We start from the raw sequence: 23,528 nt of genomic DNA on the forward strand, positions 1-23,528 counted from the left end.
AGAAATGTTTGGAGTTCAATTAGTTTGCGATAGTTCCAAAAATATTTACCGAACATTTCAAAAGTTCAAAGTTTGCTCTCTTGGAGAGCTCAATCTTTGAAAAATTCATGAAAAGCAGAAATATTTTTACGATACTTGCAACCATGAACTTTTCTTAAAGAGATTTGCAAAAAATTCTTGCTTTTTCATTTTTCAAAACTCGACTTTAAAACTCTCCATTTTAGTCTCCTTGATTTTTTTTTTTTAGTTTTTTTTTTGTAGACGTCTTTATAAATATTTAAAATTCAACTTGAGTTCATTTTTGAGAAGTGTCAAGTGTCTATTTTTAGCACATTTTTCAAAAAATACTTAATTTTTGGAAAAATTGTCAAAAAAGGTGTCGATTTTTGGCAAAATAGTCAAGAAGTGAGTGTTTTTGACACATTTGTCAAAAAATACTCCATTTTTGGAAAAATTGTGTGAAAAGTGTCTATTTTTGACTCATTTATCAAAAAATACTCCATTTCTGGAAAAGTTGTCAAAGTGTCGATTTTTAACAAAATAGTCAAGAAGTGTCTATTTTTGGCACATTTGTCAAAAAATACTCAATTTTTAAAAAATTTGTCAAAAAGGGTCAATTTTTGTCAAAATAGTCAAAAAGTGTCTATTATTCCCGGGAAAAAATGTTTAGATCAAATTTGATCAAATTAGATACCTGTACCAACTTTGATCAAGTTTGATCAAATGTAATGATTTTTTTTTTAAATAGCCATATTTAACCAGTAAAAATGCTTAATGACTGCGAAAATGTAATGTCTGCATAAAATGAGACGTTGGTTACAAAATTTTCATCAAAAAAAGCGAAAATTTGAAAAAAAATTTGTGACCTGGACTGGGGATCGATCCAGAGACCTCTCACTTCCCAGTCGTTGTCCTTAACCATTGAGCTACCCCGTTGCTTGAAAGTTTAGGGGCATCCGGAGTTTATAATCTCCTGTTGTGGGTCTGGACTTAGAAAAAATTCACTCATGCTCATGGAACTAGAGCAAATTTCAACGATTTTCAAAGATTTACCTAATTTATCAACCTCAGAACATTTTTTCAAACGCAAATATACGTTTTTATGCATGCTGATTGTGATAGTTTTTTTTTGGGAACAGAATGAAACAAAAATATTTTTTGAAACTGTACCTATTAGGTGTATCAGATAGGTATGCATGATTATTTAGCATGACACATAAATTGAATGCATAACCTATCCACATACACAATACAACTTCTTTTTCAATGTTTTTTTCGCAAAAATTAATTAGGAAAAAAAAGGGTTTGATCAAAGATGATTAATTTTGATTGAAGTCTTTACATAGTTTGATCAAATTCGGTCAATATTAATAAGAAGCTTGTCATAATTTGATGACATTTTATTGAATTAGATCAAGTTATATCAGGTGCATGCAATAATCTGAGTGTTGTTCGATCTAACTTGATAAGGTTGGTTGAAACAGTTGGATCACATTCGATAAAATTTGATCAAATTAGGTAACATGATTAACATAATGATATCACTTTTGATCTAAATTTATCAAAAAACACTGGGAGCAGTAGATCTTCTTAGATATGACTTAATCTAGGTTGGTCTAATTTCATAACATTTGATCAAACTTGATTGGGTTGGTCAAATCAAATATATCATTTTTGATATGACTTGATCAAATTAGATCTAAATTGATCAAACAACGATAGGACCAGTATATCTTTCTTGATACAACTTGATAAAATTTCATAACATTTGATCTAATTCAATAAGGTTAGTGGAAACAGTTTTATCAAACTTGATCAAAATTTATCAAATTAAGTAAGTCGTAATATCAAACTTGATCTAAATTGATCAAAGAAGGGTGAGACCAGTATATCTACCTTGATGTAATTTGATCTAGGTTGATAAACTTTCATGCAACTGTACCAAGAGTTCTATCAATATAGATCAACTTTTATCAAACTGTATCAAGATTTCTATCAAAATTGATTAACTTTTATCAAACTACATCAAGATTTTTGTCAAAATCGACCTATTTTGATCAAATTTTATCTAGACATTTTTTCCCGGGTTGGCACATTTTGTCAAAAATACTTCATTTTTGGAAAAATTGTCAAAAGTGTCAATTTTTGACAAAATATTCAAAAAGTATCTATTTTTGGCTCATTTGTCAAAAAATACTCCATTTCTGGAAAAGTTGTCAAAGTGTCGATTTTTATCAAAATAGTCAAGAAGTGTCTATTTTTGGCACATTTGTCAAAAAATACTCAATTTTTAAAAAATTTGTCAAATTAAGGATCAATTTTTGTGAAATAGTTAAAAAGAGTCTATTTTTGGCACATTTTGTCAAAAATACTTCACCTTTGGAAACACTGTCAAAAAAAGTGTCAATTTATGGCAAAACAGTCAAGAAGTGTCTGTTTTTGGCACATTTGTCAAAAAATACTCCATTATTGGAAAAATTGTCAAAAAAGAGTCTATTTTTGGATCACTTGCAAAAAATATTGCATTTTTGGAAAAGTCATCAAAGTGCCAAATTTTTGGTGAGGGGAGGGGGAGGGGTGTGAAAACGTCTCGGTTTGTGGCACATTTGACAAGAATATTTCATTGTTGGAAAAGTTGTCATAAAGTGTCAATGTTTTGGTGGGAGAGGGCGGAAGGTCTTAAAATACGTCAATTTTTGGCAAAATAGTCTAGAAGTGTCTATTTTTGGCACATTTGTAAAAAATACTTCATTTTTGGAAAATAGTCAAAAAAGTGTCGATTTTTGGAAAAATAGTCAAGAAGTGTCTATTTTTGGAACATTTGTCAAAAAACACTCGATTTTTAAAAAAATTGTCAAACAGCGTCGGATTTTTGTTTTTTGACAAATAGTTGAAGTGTCTATTATTGGCACATTTGTCTAAAATACCTACTTAATTTTTGAAAAAAGTGTCGATTTTTGACAAAATAGTCAAAAAATGTCTATTTTTGGCACATTTGTCAAAAAATGTCTATTTTTGGCACATTTGTCAAAAAATACTTCATTTTTGGACACTTGTAAAAAAGCATCGATTTTTGACAAGAACGAGATAGACAAGTCTATTTAAGGCACATCTATCAGAAATACATCATTTTTGGAAAAATTGTCAAAAAGTGTCGATTTTTGGCAAAATAGTCAAGAGTGTCTTTTTTGGCACATTTATCAAAAATACACTATTTTTGGAAAAATTGTCAAAAGTGTCAATTTTTGGCAGAATAGTCAAGAAGTGTCTATTTTTGGAACATTTGTCTAAAATACTTCATTTTTTGAAAAAATTCTCAAAAAAGTGTCAATTTTTGACAAAATAGTTGAAGTGTCTATTTTTGACACATTTGTCTAAAATACTTCATTTTTTGAAAAAATTCTCAAAAAAGTGTCGATTCTTGACAAAATTGTCAAGAAGTGTCTTTTTGGCACATTTGTCAAAAATATCATATTTTTGATAAAGTTGTCAAAAAGTGTCGATGTTTTGGTAGGAGGGAGGGGGGGGGGGTGTCAGAAAGCGTCGATTTTTGACAAAATAATCGAGAAGTGTCTGTTTTTGCCATAATTGACGAAAATACTCCTGTCAAACAGTACTTACTATTTTTGCCTAGTTGGAATCCTTCTCCCCCTACCCCCTTCAATAATTCACCGCCCTCGGCTTCTCAACAATGTTGGTGTCCTTGTTTTGAATGAATTCTGACCGTAGAGATGAGAAAGAAATCGAGTAATTTTTTGGATAAATTGGATTTTTTCAATTTTTACTTAGCGAGGATTGAGAGGGAGGGGGGAAGCTTCTCTACTCCGGCGGGCTAAATTTTTCAATTTTTAAAAATCAACAATTTGGGAGGATTAATCAGGAAACGTACATTTTTACGATATTTCAAAGCCGTGAAATTTTCGCTATTGGATTTGCCGAATGGGGGGAGGGGGGGGGGCACTGAGACCCAAAATTTTGGTCAAAATGTAAAAAAGTATCAAATATCGTGTGACACATCGTTTCATACATTTCCGAAAGCGCTGAATACGAATATGGACCAATTTTGTTGATTCGACTTCTCCAACGCCCTTATTGGTGCTGAATAACCCATGTGTTATACGATTTTGTCAATTTTCAGGAAGTTTTGTAGGTCATTGGGCTCATTGGAGGGGGTCAAATCACAAAATTACACCATTATTCGTTTTCAATACTCCCAAAAACCTAATAAACCATATGTCACTCGATTTTTTCAATTTTTATAAAATTTGGGCGCCCATTAAGGGGTGTTGAAGGGGTCAATTCGAAAAAATGAATTGATATTCGTTTTCAGCACGTTTGAAAACGTATAACACGACACGTCACAACAATATTTCACCATATTTTTACATTTTGACCGAAATTTTGGGGCTTTGTACCCCCCCCCCCACCATTGGTTTCGGAAATCATATCATAAAAAGCTCATGGTTGTAAACATCATAAAAATGCGTGCTTCCTGGATTTTTTTTCAAATTTTTTAATCAATGTTTGAAATTGGCAAGATTTTGAAAATTAGCTTATTCAGAAAAACTACTCAAATTGGAAATTTTGAAATTTTAGGCGAATATTTCGGAAACCACTCTCAATTACCTTCAAAACCCTACAAACGGATTTTTTCCAGATTTCAGCAGTTTTGAGCAATCAAGTGTGAAATTCGGGCATCATGATAAAAAATTTTCATGCTTGATCAGTTCGTCTTTTCTCCTCTTTTCACGATCTTTCAAATTCTTACTCTGCCATTTTTTAAAATTGCTCTTTCGTATTTTTCTCCTTTTTACCGAACCATTTTGCACACAGCAAAGTACTCAAAACTAGTATACTTAATCTTGAGGATACACATTCTTTCGAACTCTTCGAAAAAATAACGCAGGCAGTAAAAACCGAATAAAATACGAACTCGAGTTCAATACGAGCTTACCAGATTGTGCAACGATAAGGAAGTGCTTCACTTTATCAATAGGTATTAATATTATATTAAGATTTCTAAGAATCATTAAAAATAGCTTACTCATTTATTATGCACGAAATTACTTTTTCAACTCTTATGACGAAAATTTCTACCAACCTGAAACAAAGAAACAAAATAATGTCAATTAGATAACGTTTTAGACGTTTTTAGACTCGAGTTAGCAGTTATTTAAACAGGATATCGGATTATCTGATCGGTTTCATTGTTAATTCAACAAGGTTGAAAATTCCACAACATTACGTAGGATTTTCCAGAAAAAGAATCTCTCAAAAATCGAATTGCTCTGCAAAAAAGGAGACTTTTTGCATCCTTCAGAAATTTGAGGTTGTAATTTTGAATAATTGAGCTTACAGGGGAGTTTTCAGAATAATCGAGAGAACAGAATCGATTTTCACGACCTCGAAAAATCTTTCAAAATCTTCACAAGTTGAACTTGGACTATTTATCCACTATAATCTCGACCATCTCACTATATATCTTTTTTTTAAAAAAAAGGCCAATTTAAATAAGTTAATTACTTTTTTCATTTTCAACTTATATAGCTATTCCTAGAACGATTCAAATTTCGTAAACACATTTTTGGTCAATTAAACACATTTTTATCTAATATTATCTAACAGCTCGATTCATATAAAAAATCAATGAAAGTTCAAAAAGGTCAAATTATCAAAAAATATCGATTCGTTGATTGTGTATAAAATTATGCACATACCTACGTAAATTTTTGATAATACGTAATTCAATTTTTTTCCCCAAATTGGTCAAATACGTACTTTGATTTCATTCATGAATCACGAGACTCGATTCAGTAAGTGATTTTGCACTCGATTAATCATCCTAGTTGTGTATTCGATAAGGGAACAAATTTTTCGATTATCGACGATTAAAATTACATTTTCGAGCGATAAAATATGCACGACGACGAGCTTATCTCGAGTCGTACTTTACTTTGAATTGTAATGCAATTTGATAAAAAAATTTCATCGATTAAGATCTATACTTATACATCGCGAATTGAATCGAACGGGTCAAGTTTACCCTCAAGTGCAAAGTACCCACTCGTGAATCGGCGAATCTTCGTTACTTTCCTTCCGAAACACCCGGTATCAATTAATAAGAATTTCAAACTATGAAACAAAAAGAATGAGAAACGCTATCGTCGTTGAAATTATCAGAATTCATAATCGGAAGTCGAGAACCAATAATTTACTCATTTAAAAATTTCCCACACGATTCGAAGAAAAATAAAAGTATATAAACTGGCGCAGCAGCAATCAGCAGAAAAAAAACAGCTCACACAATAACGATGTGAAAAACACTCGAAATATACATAAACGCATAATAATAAATGACGAACAATAAATTACGCAATTTCATCACATTCGCATTCGTTTCTACGAGTACATAAAATTATAGGTAAGTTAGTACCTATACTTTTACCTATGGGTAAGTAACACTATACACACATAAACATAATTGAATAATAAATAACGTATAATCACCTGTAATAGAGTAATCAGTTATGCTTTTGGAGTTCGTGTTTCAAAAAAAAAACACAAAAATTCCAACTGGAAAAAAAATTAAAGCTACCAACAGAGACCTAGAAACTCATCAGAACGTAAAATTACGCGAAATTAGCGTCAATTCGTAATCATTGAAACGTGAACAACTGCATATTTTGGTATTTACATTACAATGGTGGATTAATGTTAAGCTCAGCACAGCGAGAAGCGACGAAAATCGTAACTCCCTGCCCAGAACCGAGAATTTCTATTCATAAATAACGATAAGTTGATGCACACATACGCGACTACGAGTAGGTATTTTGCAGTATTTACCAAGTCGACGAGAGAATAACCTTATACATACTTATCGCATTTGCATTCTAGGAAAATTTTCACGCGTGTAAAATTTCTCTTTTTCACCTTTCCTTCTTTATCGTTCATTGCACAAATGCGGTGTTGACAACTTGACGTTTTTTGATAAAACGAAATTCCATTTAATTTTAGCGCAATTTCGTGTGTAGGTACTTAAACCTTACTCGATAATGGGAAAAAACCTCCTTCTAAATTACGTAACCTTTTTTCAAAAAAAAAAAAAAAAAGGGCGAAAATTTGGTAGAAAAAATTTCGACTGTAATTCGAGTACACGTACATGAGCATTGAGCAAGTTATCGTGATACTTACACATTTTAGAATTACTTTGGAGAGCGATTCGGTTGTTTTTTTTAACGATTTCAAGTATGTGGGAATTTCTTTCATAATTCGTAGAAATTCTATTTACGTACTCGAACGTTCGAATCGATAAAAACTCGAATTTTTTATAAGCATCGAGGTAGTTAGAGGTACGGAGGTTACACACTTACGGCGGTGTATAAGTCGATTATAAAAATGGCTGCTATGAGAATGAAAAATTCGCCGAAATTGTTTCGAAATACACAAAAGAACTCGGGATAATAGAAATTCATTTAATTTATCGTTTAAAATATACCGAATCGAATTGGCAAGGTGAAATTTTTCAAAATTTGGAAGAAGCGGAGTTGGAAGGATAAGGAAGAGTAGGGAGTTTTTCTTTCATTTTTTTGATCCGCCCAAATTGTTGATTTTTAAAAATGGAAAAATTTAGCCCGCCGGATTGAGAAGCCTCCCCCCTCCATCCTCAGTACTCGCGAAGTAAAAATTGAAAAAATCCAATTTATCCTAAAAATTACTCAATTTCTTTCTCATCTCTATAGTCAGAATTCATTCAAAACAAGGACACCAATATTGTTGAGAGGCCGAGGGAGGTGAATTATTGAAGGAGGGAGAGGGAGAGAAGGATTCCAATTTGGCAAAAACAGTACAGCTCGACAGTAGTATTTTATTCGTCAATTGTGGCAAAAACAGACACTTCTCGATTATTTTGCCAAAAATCGACACTTTCTGAAACCCCTCCCCCCCTCCCACCAAAAAATCGACACTTTTTGACAACTTTTTTAAAAATTGAATATTTTTTGACAAATGTTCCAAAAATAGACACTTCTTGACTTTTTTTCCAAAAAGCAACACTTTTTTGACAATTTTGACCAAAAATCAAGTATTTTTGACAAATTTTACAAAAATGAAGTATTTTTTGACAAATGTGCCAAAAATAGACACTTCTAGACTATTTTGCCAAAAATTGACGTATTTTGAGATCCTCCCCCCTCTCCCACCAAAACATTGACACTTTATGACAACTTTTCCAACAATGAAATATTCTTGACAAATGTGCCACAAAACGAGACGTTTTGACACCCCCTCCCATCACCAAAAATTTGACACTTTGACGACGGACTTCTCCAAAAATGCAGTATTTTTTGCAAATGAGCCAAAAACAGACTCTTTTTTGACAATTTTTCCAAAAATGGAGTATTTTTTGACAAATGTGCCATAAATAGACACTTCTTGACTATTTTGCCAAAATTTGACACTTTTTTGACAATTTTTCCAAAAATGGTGTATTTTTGATAAATGTGCCTAAAATAGACACTTCTTGACTATTTCTTCAAAAATCGACACTTCTTGACTATTTTGCCAAAAATTAACACTATTTTCAAAAATGAAGTATTTTAGACAAATGTGCCAAAAATAGACAATTCAACTTACTATTCTTGACTATTTTTCAAAAAATGGACACTTTTTTGATTATTTTGACCAAAAATGAAGTATGTTTTGACAAATGTGCCAAAAATAGAAACTTCTTGACTATTTTGTCAAAAATTGACAATTTTTTGACAATTTTTCCAAAAATGAAGTATTTTGGACATAATGTGCCAAAAATAGACATTTCAAAAATGTATTTTGTCAAAAACAAAAATCCGATGCTTTATGACAACTTTTTTAAAAATTGAGTATTTTTGACAAATGTTCCAAAAATAGACACTTCTTGACTATTTTGCCAAAAATTGACACTTTTTTGACAATTTTTCTAAAAATGAAGTATGTATTGTTGACAATTTTTCCAAAAATGATGTATTTTTGACAAATGTACCAAAAATAGACACTTCTTGACTGTTTTACCAGAAATTGCCTTATTTGAGACCTTCCCCCTCTCCTACCAACACATTGACACTTTTTGACAACTTTTCCAAAAATGGAGTATTTTTGACAAATGTTCCAAAAATAGACACTCTTTTGACAATTTTTCCAAAAATGATGTAGTTTTGACAAATGTGCCAAAAATAGACACTTCTTGACTATTTTGCCAAAAATTGACACTTTTTTGACAATTTTTCTAAAAATCAATCAATCAATTTCATTTATTTGGCTCAGTTTTCACAACTTTATCACAAAAAGATGACAGGTATAATTATTAAAGATGAAAATTAAAGGGGCAGGATTTTAAACCTGAATATCTGAAGTATTGTTGACAATTTTTCCAAAAATAAAGTATTTTTGACAATTTTTCCAAAAATGAAGTATTTTATGACAAATGTGCCAAAAAATAGACACTTTCTGACAACTTTTTAAAAAATGGAGTATTTTTTGACAAATGGGCCAAAAATAGATACTTCTTGGCTATTTTGTCAAAAATCGACACTTCATCACAATTTTCCAAAATTGAAGTTTTTATTGACAAATGTGCCAAAAAATAGACATTTTTTGACAACTTTTTAAAAAATGGAGTATTTTTTGACAAATGGGCCAAAAATAGATACTTCTTGGCTATTTTGTCAAAAATCGACACTTCATCACAATTTTCCAAAAATGAATTTTTTATTGACAAGTGTGCCAAAAATAGACACTTTTTGACTATTTTGCCAAAAAATCAACGCTTTTTGACAACTTTTTTACAAATCGAGTACTTTTTGACAAATGTTCCCAAATAGACAATTTTTTGACTATTTTGCCAAAAATCCAAGCATTTTGACACCTCCCCTCATCATCATCATCAAAAAGTTCCGGCATCTCCCTCTAATAATTGGCACTTTTTGACAACTTTTCCAAAAATGGAGCATTTTTTGACCAATGTGCCAAAAATAGGCACTTCTTGGCTATTTTGTCAAATATCGATGCTTTTTTGACAATTTTCCAAAAATGGAGTATTTTAGACACATGAGCCAAGAATAGGCACTTCTTGACTATTTTGCCAAAAATTGACCTTTTTTGACAATTTTTCAAAAATGAGGTTTTTATTGACAAATTTGCCAAAAATAGACACTTTTTGACTATTTTGCCAAAAAATCAACGCTTTTTGATAACTTTTTTTAAAATTGAGTATTTTCTGACAAATGTTCCCAAATAGACAATTCTTGGCTATTTTTCCAAAAATTGATGCATTTTGACACTTCTTCTCTCCTTCTAAAAAATCAACACTTCTTGACAACTTTTCCAAAAATGGAGTATTTTTTAACAAATGTGCCAAAAATAGACACTTCTTGGCTATTTTGTCAAAAATTGACGCTTTTTTGACAATTTTCCAAAAATGAAGTATTTTTGACACATACGCCAAAAATAGACATTTCCTGACTATTTTGCCAAAAATTGATACTTTTTAACCCCTCCCCCCCACCAAATCCTCTCCAAAAAGTCAAAACTTTGACAACTTTTCCAAAAATGGTGTATTTTTTACAACAAAAATATGCCAAAAATCGACACTTTATAACTATTTTGTCAAAAATCGAGTATTTTTTGACAAATGTGGCAAAAATCGACACTTTTTGACACCCCTCTTTCTCGCCAAAAAATTAACAGTTTTCAACACCCCCCCCCCCACCCTCCATAATAAAAATGCATGCTTCGTGGATTTTTTCAAATTTTGAAACAATACCTCTAAATTTGGAAAGATTTTGAAAATTGACCTTTCAAAAAAATACTCAACTTCGAGGTTTTTAAAGTAGGTAATCAGATTTTCTTCAAGTATCGTCGAAGTCCCATGCAAGTGGCACTCGAAAGTAAGTTGGACATTATGACGATGAATTTCAATTGCTGAAAAACCCCCTACTCTGCCTGATCGGGTTGTGGGAGGGGGTGGAGCTGAGAAGCCAATGATGGCGATTTTCCATTTTTTCCTAATAGGAACCTACAAATGAAAAACCTTGAACAAAATGAGAAGATTTAAACCCAACTACCGAGCAGATTTTTTATGGTACGAATAGACCCAGAATGAAAAATTATTGCATCAATTTTTCGTCGAAATTAATTAGTACCTTTGTGTTAAAATTTCTCGAATTTACATTTAAAAAATGGAACTTTGATGATTCGAAGCAACAATCAGAAAATTCTAGTTATAAAAAATGACTCAATTCCGAAATTGACTCAATGAAGTACTTTATCACTTTTCAAACTGAACCACATTATAGGTTTGTGCACACGTCTCTTTTCATATATTCCAACATATAAGACAAATAAAATGGCCCAAAATCGATCCAAATAGAAACCCCTTCTGGTGAGACAATCCGATAACTTGCACTCATCTTCACCGGTACTATCACTTTCAGCGAAAAAATTCGTCGAAACCTCTCCACAGAGGACGAGGACCTCTCGAACAACTCAAAATTTCCCACAGATAAGACATTATAGCACAGTTATCTTCTTGGCATACTCTTCAACAAGACGACGAACGAACACTCGACTACATTTAAGTTGATTCGGTTATCCCCCAAGCATTTACATGGAATATGCAAACGAATCTCATCGTGTATAATTCTTTTTCCAATAACCTCATTAGTGACGCTATTCGGTACAAACAGATACGTGTATAAATATGAAAAAAATTAAAGGTTACAGCACAGCCGGACATACTCGTACATACTACTCGTATATTGACAAATTATATTCCGGGAAAAAAGCACCAAGGGTATGGTGTACACTGTACGGTGTACGCTCGGCGTGTATCTAATTGCATCGCAACTCCAAACTAATGAACTTAATGAAAGCAGTTGCCGTTCCATGTCCAAGCTCGAATACAAATTAGCAGGCTGACGTTTTTTCCTCCACTTGCACCGCGCGCACCGATAACATCGACATCGACATCCAATCTATTCGATTACATACATATTGTAATCGAACGTTGAAAAAATTTCTCCGTAATGAGAGGTTTCTAGGAAAAGGTGTCGTACGACGGATTGTTATATGTATTTTGTATGTACTCGTACTCGTATACTATGCTGTTGCACCGGGCATGGCACAAACAACTCACTATACTGCACACATACAAACCATTACTACGACGCTCATTAAACCATTAAACCCTATTATATTCGGCAATTGACATGTCACAATCGAGAGTCACAGTCACGTCAAAAGGAAATACATGTACACTAGATTTCGGTCTAATAATTCCAACAATGTCACCGGTTTTTTTCCCTCCTCCACTTCTCTTCTTCGTCTTCACCATCACCGGCATCGTTTCTTCGAGTTCCTTTACCGAATACCGAGAATGAGAATGAGAATGAGAAACCCAACTCACGAAGGTTTTGGGTTTGGGTAATTGGTGCCACGTCCGATTGTTCTCGTCGGGTTAAGGGTGAGACAACTGACAATTGTAACACGATGGTGTTAGCTTTTCAATAGCACACAATACAAAACACACAGCGCATTGCCATTGCTATTTGAAAAATCAAAACATTTCTTTTGTACGCTGTCAGGCACAACGAGTGCGTTTTTCTCAGAAAACTCATCATCAGCTTCTCCTCGCCGCCGCCTCTCATGTCGTCTGTGCTCAATGCTGATAGTTCGCTGAATGCGAATGCCCAATATGTATGTACATCGAACCGTCGAAAAATCCACTATAGGCAGGTACCATGGTACCATAGACAGGGGGAACACGAGAGTGTCTTTTCTTTTACATATTATAATGTACATACAACATGATGTTGAGTCAATGCATCTTCTTCAGCGACTCTTCACCACTCTTCAATCCTCAACCACATCTGCACATTCGTATTCGTCGCAGTACAAGAATTATTATTGCAGACTTCTTCTCAAACAACTCGACACAGTCGACTCTAAATTTATATATTCTACATAATTTTTTTTTCAATTACCAACATAACCTTGACACGCCACGAAACCGCGACGTAAACATGGCGTTAAACTGGTACCTATTTTTAGTACCATTTTTTTTTATTTAGCGGAGGCGACAGCGACGACGATACGTCTTCATCTACGTCAAGAAATTTCACGAGAAAAAATTCCCCAATTTTTTTCATTCTTAAATGCAAATTTTCCTTCCGGAAAGTACAATGTACAAACGATCGGTGAGAATTTCCAGCTTATCCAGTCAGTTCTGAAAATAGAATAGAGGTAATTGTGTTGAAAAAGTAGTTGATTTACGATTAGTACGTCGACATTTTTTACGACTTGATTAGCAGACACGATCGAAATATCGTAATCGAACCCATGTTGGGGGTCAGATACCTGTTATCCTCACTTACGACTACCCCTGTTGTTTCTAAACAGTTCTAGCCTCTAGGAGGTTATTTGGAGTGTGTTTCCTCATAATACATATATATACCTACTATTTATTTTTAGCTCGGACCTTCGAGCGTTTTTTTTTTCAGGTCCTAGGTCAAGGATGAAATTCACCACCTCGATTTTTACTCGTATGACGTCAAGAATAATTTTCGAGAAGTTTTTTTTTTTTAATGTTTATAAATTCCACGATTTTTTAGAAATTTTTTTACAATTTTTTTTCGTCGTGATTTTGACGAATTTTATAAGCTTTATTTTTCACATTCCAGTTACTAGATATTTTATTACTGTAGCGCGAATTTCGCTCCGATAGAGTTGTGATTTTTACGATTTTCATGAAACGACGTTTATACTTCGTTCGACTCGACTCGACACTTCAACGAATTTTTACATACAAAACGAGCGACTTTTTTTTTCTACGAAGTTTACGATAGTCGTAACGAATGTTGAAAATTTCGAGAAGTGCTATTTTTTTCTGAAATGTCGCGGTCGCTGTTTTTTTTTTTTATGATAAGAGGTATTTCGTATTTCCGTTTTTTGGTGACTAGATTGAAATTGAATGTTTTAGACATCATTATGGAGGGGAAAGTGGGATTTTGGGCCATTCAAGCAGCTATTCGAATGTTCACATGATCTCAAAAATATGCTACAATTTTAAAAAAACTCAAAAAAATCTCAAAAAAACAAAAAATCGTCAAAAGTTTCAAAAAAAATACCATATTATTTCGAAATATTTACAAAAATGCATAATTTGACCAAAATTACCAAAACTTGAAGATTCTCAATTTTTTTTTTTTTTTTTTTTTTGCGAGTCTTTGAAAATCACATTTGGGCCAAAAATGGACGAAATCAAAATTTCACCAAGCTGAAATTTAATATGTACCTATTTTTAACCACCCAAATCGGTTTCAAACCGTTTTGAACAGTTCTGGAGCCTCCAGCACATTTTTGAAAATTGAAATTTCCACGAAAATCCTACTGAATGAAAAGTTGGAAAACAGAAATTTACTTTACACTCTAATTTCAACATGCTGAGTCGATTGGAAGTGGGTTCAAGCCGTTCTGGAGCCTCCATCCAAATTTTGGAAATCGAGATTTCAAAAATTTCTATTCAAACTGTTCAAATTTAACGCGAATGGTGCTTCTTAGTGACTCAATTTTAACTTTTCAACTTCATTGGGTAAAATTATAAGCGAATTTAGACCATTAAAAACCCGCTGGAGGCTCCAGAACCACTCAAAAGGCTTCGAAATTATTTCCAATCAATTCAGTGGGTCGAAAATAGGGCACATAGCAAATTTCAGCTTTCTAGATAAATCTGGTAAGATTTCAATTTATTGCATTTTAGATTCTCTAATTTTCAAAAATTCATAGCAACAAATCTCATTTTTGTTTTTTTAAAACTATTGCTTCTGCTAATAATTGCCAAAAATTCCTGCTTTTGCTAAAATTGTCAGTCTTGCTTTTTACCAAAAATTTCCAAAAATTCCGATAAGTCTTTTTTTTTTTTCAAAAATTGCTCAGAAGTCGTGCTTTTTGCTAAAAATTCCAAAAAATGTTAGCTTTTTAGCCAACTTTTTTCACCCATAAGATTGCCAAAAGTTATACAAAGAAGTGTCATTCTAACGTTATTTTACCTAAAAAATGTAAAAAAGTCCCACTTTTCGAAAAAAAATTCTTCACTAATAATTTTAGCAAAAATTCCTGACTTTTGCTAAAATTATCAAATTTGCCATATTTCAGCAGATTTTCACTTCTTTTTCAAAAATTACCCAAAATACTAGTTTTTTTTCAAAAAATTGCCAAAAAGTGTCTGATTTTTGCGAATTTTTTGTTAAAATTGTCAAAGTCTCGCTGTTTATCAAAAATTATGATTAATTCTCGCTTTTTAAACAAAATTGTTGAAAGTTGTATTCTTTCAAAAAAATCTAAAATGTCTATTTTTTTTCAAAAATTTTCAAAATTTTTTGTTTTTTATAAAAAAGCTCCAAAACACCTAATTCTACTTTATAAAAATTAAAAACCATCGCATTTCAACTTTTAATGTTCGGTGTTGTTTGTTTCGTTTTTTTTGTGATTTTTTTCGCGTTTTTGAAATTTTGAGTTGGGATACCTGGACTTCCCGTGTTAGCCCAGAAAAAGTCGCTTTGGAAGCCCCCACAAGTTTTGATAAAAATTGATAAAATAAAAAGAATGTCCAATTTATCCAAAAAATTACTCAATTTCTTCCTCATCTCTACAGTCAGAATTCATTCAAAACAAGGACATCAATATTGATGAGAGGCCGAGGGCGGTGACACCCCTTCCTGCCACCCCCCCCACAAAAAATCAACACTTTTTGACAAATTTTTCAAAAATGGAGTATTTTTTGACAAATGTGCCAAAAATAGACACTTTTTGACTATTTTGCCAAAAATCTACACTTTTTTTGACAATTTTTCCAGAAATGAGGAATTTTCTGACAAATGTGCCAAAAATATACACTTTTTGACTATTTTGTCAAAATTGACACTTTTTTGACAATTTTTCCAAGAATGAAGTATTTTTGACAATTTTTCCAAAAATGGAGTATTTTTTGACAAATGTGCCAAAAATAGACACTTCTTGACTATTTTGCCAAAATTGACACTTTTTTGACAAACGTGCCAAAAATAGACACTTCTTGACTACTTTGTCAAAAATCAACACTTTTTTGACAATTTTCTAAAAATGAAGTATTTTTTTGACAAATGTGCCAAAAATAGACAATTCTTGACAATTTTGCCAAAAATCGACGCATTTTGACACCTCATCTCTCCAACTAAAAAATCGACACTTTTTGACAATTTTTTCCAAATGGAGTATTTTTGACAAATAAGCCAAAAATAGATACTTTCTGACTATTTTGCCAAAAATTGACATTTTATGACACCCCCTCTCCCATCAAAAAATTGACACTTTTTGACAACTTTTCCAAAAAATGGAATATTTTTGACAAATCTGCCAAAAATTGATACTTTTTGACCCCCTCTCCACGCTAAAAAATGGACACTTTGACAACTATTCCAAAAATGGAGTACTTTTTGACAAATGTGCCAAAAATAAGACACTTTTTTGACGATGTTTCCAAAAATGGAGGATTTTTTATAAATGTGCCAAAAATATACACTTTTCAACTATAAAATCGACACTTTTAAACACCCCTATCCCCTCCATAATGAAAATTGGAAAGATTTTGAAAAATGACCTTTCAAAAAAATACTTGACTTCGAGGTTTTTAAAGTACATACTTGAGTGAAAACCCTCTATCTGTCTTCTAAGCTAGGGGGAGGGGGGATTGAAACCGACCCGTTTTTTTCTTGAAATAGATTAGAAAGAGTTTTAACCAGAATTGACAAATTTTCAAAAGATTTTCACAAACTTGAATTTTTAATTTTCATTTATTTGAAAGACGGGGACTATACACAAGAAGAACACTATCTGGGGTATCCAAGATAGGTTTTTTAAACGAGACTGATTATTTAGAAGAGTTTCGATGCAGAATTAAAATATTTTTAAATAAAAAGATTTTTCTTCATTTTTTTGATTTTTTTTTGTAAATTGTGAGTCTTTCGACACGACCTTGATGATTAAGTATAAATTGAAGAGCTAAAATTTTCAGATTTGGAGGATCCAAAAAACGATCACAAGTGCTCTCAATTTCGCCACTTCAATCTACATGTACTAACTTGTTTTTCGTAAAAATTCAATGCACGAGACGATTTTACTCCAAATTCTGCAGATAAAATGGCCCAAACCACAGGAGACTTCTTCGGAAGAATACAGGAGGATGCGGTTTCTATAATCTCATTTCCTGCTCATTTCCCAGTATTCCGCATACGTTCTACAACATAATCTCTTCTCACACCTAAAACTTGATTCTACGAAAACACATCTGTAAATTTCCCAGAAACCCGAGAACCAGCATTCGGAAAATTCGACCAAAAAAAAAGTCACTCTAGCCACTTGACCTTTAATACCCTACGATTAATTTTCAAAATACTTTGATGGCGTCCGTCGTCGTGGCATCTTATTATACTTATACATTGTATTAGCGTCACAGCATCATCATCAACAACAACGTGTACAATACGATAAATTGCATCAACATCATCAACGCGTTGACGACGCTTTTTAATTGCGTTTTTTTTTTATCTGGTACTTTGCCACGTTCCGACACATCCCTGTACACTTTTCTTTGAAATTTATAAAGTTGAAAAATTTTTATTTCTTTTATCTAATTACATTATCGATATAAAATGTGTGCAGAATTATTACATTCCTCGTATCAGTTGGCGAGAACTTTTCTAAAGTATTGTTTCCGTAGGTACCTTGTTATCGTGAACTCTTCTTCTATATAATAATCTTCTATCACTATTTAACCTTGAAAAAACGCGAACCGCGAACCCGCAGGGTTTCTATGGATGCTGCATACTTTTAACAAAACCATCGAATAATGAAAAAAAAAATTAAATACTACTATAAAATTTTTATTACAATTTTTTCAGACGAAAGAGAGCGAGGAAAAAAAACGCTGATTTCATAACATGCGCTCTTGACTACCTACAATCGTATTCCAAAATGGGAGAGTACTTGAAATACAAATACGTATCGTATCTACGTAAGAAGAAATACTTGGCGAATTAGCAAAACACTTTAACGATCGCAATTAAACTCAAATATATAAATAAAAAATTATAAAAAATAGATACCATCTTATATAAGCATCAAATGTCATAGCTATTTGTATAATTTCAACTATACCTACATATAGTAAATTCCCAAGAAAATCGTACACATGTGAAAGCAACCGGTTACCAATCTACATATCGCGACTAATTATCAATTTGTTTTTAATTCAACCTAATTAATCTCGCACGCATAATTAGATAATGTGTAATCGAGAGTATCGAATAATAAAAATCCAAAATTCGATCGTAAATTTAGTCAAAATGAGGAAATCGAGTAACTTTGGCCCTGTTTAGGATGACGAAATTACTCGGGGGACTTATTGGATCGCTAATGGGAGTAATAATCTTATCATCTTGAGCGATAGAATATAAAATATCTAAATATAGATTCGACGATAAGCCTTCTCAAGATCCTGGGTCGATAACTTAGCAACCAAATTGGTTCAATTTCGACAATCTGCATCGAACGAGTACAATGATAATAACAGATAAGGGGGGAGAGCCTTCCGAGAAATACGAGTAAATAAAATTCGATAAGAAAACATTCGGTTCTCGAGTGAAATTCGACGTACAATTAAAGAAAGAAAAACATACGAAATTCGTAAGAAATCATCAAAAAAGAAAAAAAAAGTCGTCATTCAATATATTAGACAAAAACGTTATCAATCAAGTCAGGTTTTTAAACTCATTCTAGGAAGAAACGTAAATTACTTTCTGGCCTATTTTCACGCTATCTTCGAAATACGTACGTATACGGAGACGGTCGACGCAAATAATTGAATGAATTAACCGTCGTTCGTTATCGCCAGCTTAATTCACCATATTTATCGAATTAATACGATTAAAATTAAGAGAAAAAAAAATCGTTACGCGTAATGAACACGAACTAATGGAGGATTTTTCTCAGAATGCATCTCGCCGAGTTATGTTCACTTCTGTGTATTGCTGAGAATTACATTCATGAAATTACTCGACGTTATCACGTTTGTTTACTATTATATCACGACAAAAGTTTTTTTCCCTCAGTTGAAATCTGCAACGAGTTGGAATAAGAACAATAGTACGAGTTTCAACATCCTATAAATGGGCTTTGCCCTTCAATTTTTTAGAATTTGATTCCCAGTTACATACGTACGTAGAAACAATCGAGCATTATTCTACCCTGAATTTAGTTACCCGACTATTACACCCGTCGTGTGAGATTTAAATCGAGTTGGTAAGGTCAAGATTTTTTCAATTTCAGAAGGGTCGTTTGGTATGAATAGGGATCTTTCATCTATTTGTAGGGATAGTCTGTGCTGATGTAAAGAGGGACAGCGAAATATTAAGTGTTGGACAGATATAAGTTCTGACGTGCAGAACTGGCATGTGGGTTTTGGGGTCTTTTCATAGAGGTGATTGTGGGTGATTTTTGTGTGGCCAATTCTTAATCTGGTTATGATGATTTCTTCAAGTCTATTTAGTTGACATAGGTTTTTCCAAGGCAGAGTAGTTTTTTTGTGGTGAAAGAGCTTGTTTGATGTTTGGAGGGGCCAAAAGTTTTGCCATTTCTCAAGTGTGCTTTGGGTGAAGATAGATTTAAGGTCGTCAGCTGTGATAAATATGAAAGGAGAAAGAGTAGTGGCGGATTTTGCATTTTCATCTACAGTTTCATTTCCTGTTATCCCAACATGGCTGGGTACATACGTACATAAACTGGATGGAGAAGTTTGAATTTTGTAAATCAAATAGAGTTTTATGGATATTTTGAATTAGGGGGTGGTCAGAAAATAGATTTTGGATAGCAGTTAGTGAGCTGAGGGAATCACTTTGAATTAAGAAGGACTTATTTTCTGATTCATAAGTGAATATATCGCAGAGACAGTGGAAAACAGCTGCGAGGTCGGCAGAGTAGATTGAAGAGCAGTTATGGATTTTAAAATTTGAAATTTTATCATTAATAGAGTAGGCATACCCTGAATGAAGTGTTGGTATTTTTGACCCATCTGTAAAGCGGAGATTGAATTTTTTGTATTCTGATAAGAGTTCAAGATAGTTTTGTTTTATTACTAGCGGAGAGTGGCTATTTTTTGGGTAGTTAATAAGTTGTGTATTGACTTGAGGGAGGCCTGAGGAGCCAAGGGGGATATGATATTGGTTGTTGGATGAGTGTTTTAGGATTGATTTGAAGATCATTCAACATTGTGATGAAATTAGAAATGGGTCCTTCTACATATGATCGAAATGTTGGGGGGTTGGGTGAGTTAATTGAGTTTTGGAGTGGATGGGAAGGGTTGGTGGATGCATTTGAGATGAATTTGTTTGTTATGAGAGTTCTTCTAAAATCAGGGGGTAATTCTGCTGCTTCACAATAAATGCTATCTATTGGAGAGGAATATAGGGCTCCTAAACAGATCCTCAGGGCTGAATTTTGAATTGTTTTTAGGATATTTGAAGTTTTATTCGAGATATTTGCAAAACATGGGTTTCCATACTCAATTTTACTGCGAATTAGAGATTTATACAAGTGAAGTAGGAGTTTGCGAGATGGATTATACTTGGTGTTTTTGATTATTTTCAACAGATTTAGGCGTTTCATGATATCTGATTTTACTTTTAGAAAATGAGGAGTCCAATTTAGTTTTCTATCGAAAGTTAAGCCAAGAAATTTAGTAGTGGTTTTGAATTCTAAAGAGTGTCCTTCGAAGTTGAGAATGAGATCTGGAGGAATCTTATTTTTTTGGTGAAAAGTATACAGTGGGTTGTTGACTCAGAGAAGGTTAGACCATTAGAATCTGCCCATGATTCAATTTTTTCAAGGGTATACTTTCCTTCTGAATGAGTCAAAACACACTCACTTCAACATTTCTAATGGTACCTATTCAAATATTGATTTAGCTTTTTGTTCCCCAAACATTTCCCATCTTTTGAACTGGAACCCCCACGATGACCTTTATTATAGTGACCACTTTCCAATTAGCATCAACTAGTGGTGTCGATTAAAAATCGATTTAATCAAAAATCGATAAAATCGGCCTTGAATCGTCGATTTTTTTCCGATTTTTTGATCGGCCAATTTTTTTCGATTCTGATTTTAATTTTACAAAAATCGATTATTTCGATATTTTTCAAAAAATATGGGAGAATTAGTTGAAAATGATCTGCAAAAAAAACAAAAAGTCTGAAATACTGTTAAAAATTCTGTAAAAATTGAAAAATCGATAAAATTAACACTGGAAATTGCAGTTTTTTCATTAATGTAAATTCACTGTTGAATAGTCCATAAATTTCAAAACACAATCATTCAAGAAATCATTTAAAAATTACGGAAAAAAATTGAAAATCGGAAAAAATTGATTAAGTATTAGTGGTCTGCACGGGCCTGTCCGAAAGCCCGCGGGCCGAGCCGGATAAAAGTCGGGTTGGGTCGGGCCGGGCTTGTCAGGCTTGTCGGGCTTTCTCGGGTTTGGGTTGGTACTCAACGCATGCGCTGTAGTGTAGCACCATGTTCACGTCACAACAATGCCTATTGTTGGGAAATCCATCTCGTCGCGTCACGCCAACATTGCAACAAAATTTATCGGAAGTGTAGAAAAATTATTGTCGGGTCGGGCTCGGGCCCCTCGGGCTTGTTTCAGGCTTTCGGGTTGGGTCGGGCTTTTTGCCCGAGTACTCGGGTCGGGTCGGGTAAGGGCTTGCCCTACCCGCGCAGACCACTATTAAGTATACAGAATCAATTATTTTTGGGCAGATTTTTTTGAAAACAATTTTCTCAAAAAATTGGAAGTTGATGTTTTTTTCAAATAAATGACACCACTAGCATCAACATCCCTCTTCAAACTCAGAAACCCACCCATGAAAAATGTCCCAAAAGGATTCTAAACAAGGTAAACTGGTCACATTTCAACAAAAAAGTTCTCCCAATCGACTTTACACCAGATGATCAGGACACCATAGTTGCATCTTTCACAACTTCTATTATCCAAGCAGCTAAAGAAACCATTTCAAAAACTTCTACCAAAGCTCCCAAAAAATCTGTCCCATGGTGGTGTCATGAACTAAAAACTGCAATCCAAGATAGAAAAAGATCATTAAAAAAGTACCAAAAAAATCGCACTCTTGACAACCTCATTGATTTCAAGAAAAAAAGAGCTATTGCTCGCCAAATGCCAAATCAACTTATCTTATCTAAGCAAAGAGAAAGTTGAAATAATTTCATGTTGAGCATCATCCAAAGCACATCTACAAAAGAAATATGGAAAAAAGTTCAAATCCTTAAAGGAAGTTATGTACCTCCTGAAATACCCTACTTAGTAGATGGCAACACTGAAATAAACTCAATAGATGACATTGCAAACACCTTAGCTAGATCCTTTGCAAAAGCTTCTGCAACCGCCTCTTATAGCTCTGCTCTCCAAACACTAAAAACACAAATAGAATCCACCCCCTTAGACTTTTCATCTCAAAATCTAGAACCATACAACTCTCTTTTCTCTCTTGAAGAGCTAAATCATTGTCTAAACTACAACATTAAAGATTCATTCCCTGGACCTGATGAAATTCACCCTCACATGTTAAAGTACCTTTTAGACACTGGAAAAGAAGACTTAAGTACTTCAGTTATATGTATAACAAAATTTGGACTTTTGATTCCTTCCCAAAATTGTGGAGAACTGCAACAATCATTTCAATATTAAAACTGGATAAAAACCCAAATCTGGCATCTAGTTATCGCCCCATCTCCTTAACTTCAGTTCCTTGCAAAATGCTCAAAACAATAGTTATTAAACGTCTTAATTGGTACATACATTGATTCCTCAAACTCTCTTAGCATTTATCAAAGTGGTTTCAGAAAGAAAAGATCTACCCTAGATCACCTCTTTAGTCTCCAAAAAGAAATTAGTTCGGGCTTCCAGAAAGTGTTCTTTCAGTCTTTTTTGATCTTGAAAAGGCATTTGATAAAGCCTGGCGTTATAAAATTCTCCAAAAATTACATTCCATTGGAATTAGAGGACATTTAGCCTACTTTATTCAGAATTTCTTAACAAACCGTACTTTTAGAGTGAGAGTTAACAATACATACTCAAAATTTTTTGAAATTGAAAATGGAGTCCCCCAAGGTTTAGTTCTTAGCACAGTCTTATTTATACTTTTGATTGATGACATTTCCAATGTTGTTTCTAGACCCATTTCTCTGAGAATCTTTGCTGATGATACAAACATTTCCTTTCGTTCAAATAATATTCAACTAGCTCTTCAAGTAATCCAAGAAACCGAATTTCTAATTAGCTTATTTTGTTTCAAAAAACCGTTTCTGAGAATTAAAATATAGAGGATTTCAACAAGGAGGATATAGTAGAAACCAACTTTCGAATGGAAAACATCGCAGGGAAAAATTCG

General features: G+C 33.1%; 1 protein-coding gene across 4 annotated transcripts in view; it reads right to left on the minus strand.

Moving 5' to 3' along the window:
- LOC135845161 (suppressor of cytokine signaling 2-like) overlaps nt 1–23,528 on the minus strand; it is a 64,586-nt gene that overhangs the window by 38,451 nt on the left and 2,607 nt on the right. The window contains exon 1 of one of the 4 annotated variants that reach the window (XM_065363657.1): nt 6,508–6,824. The exons of 2 other annotated variants lie outside the window; for them this stretch is intronic. The gene's annotated coding sequence lies outside the window, so the exon portion shown is untranslated. Of the gene's footprint in view, nt 1–5,044; nt 5,171–6,507; nt 6,825–23,528 lie in introns of those variants that run through there. One more of the 4 variants, XM_065363666.1, reaches the window with a different exon arrangement.

The sequence above is a fragment of the Planococcus citri genome, chromosome 1 (assembly GCF_950023065.1).
Source record: "Planococcus citri chromosome 1, ihPlaCitr1.1, whole genome shotgun sequence".
NCBI lineage: Eukaryota > Metazoa > Arthropoda > Insecta > Hemiptera > Pseudococcidae > Planococcus > Planococcus citri.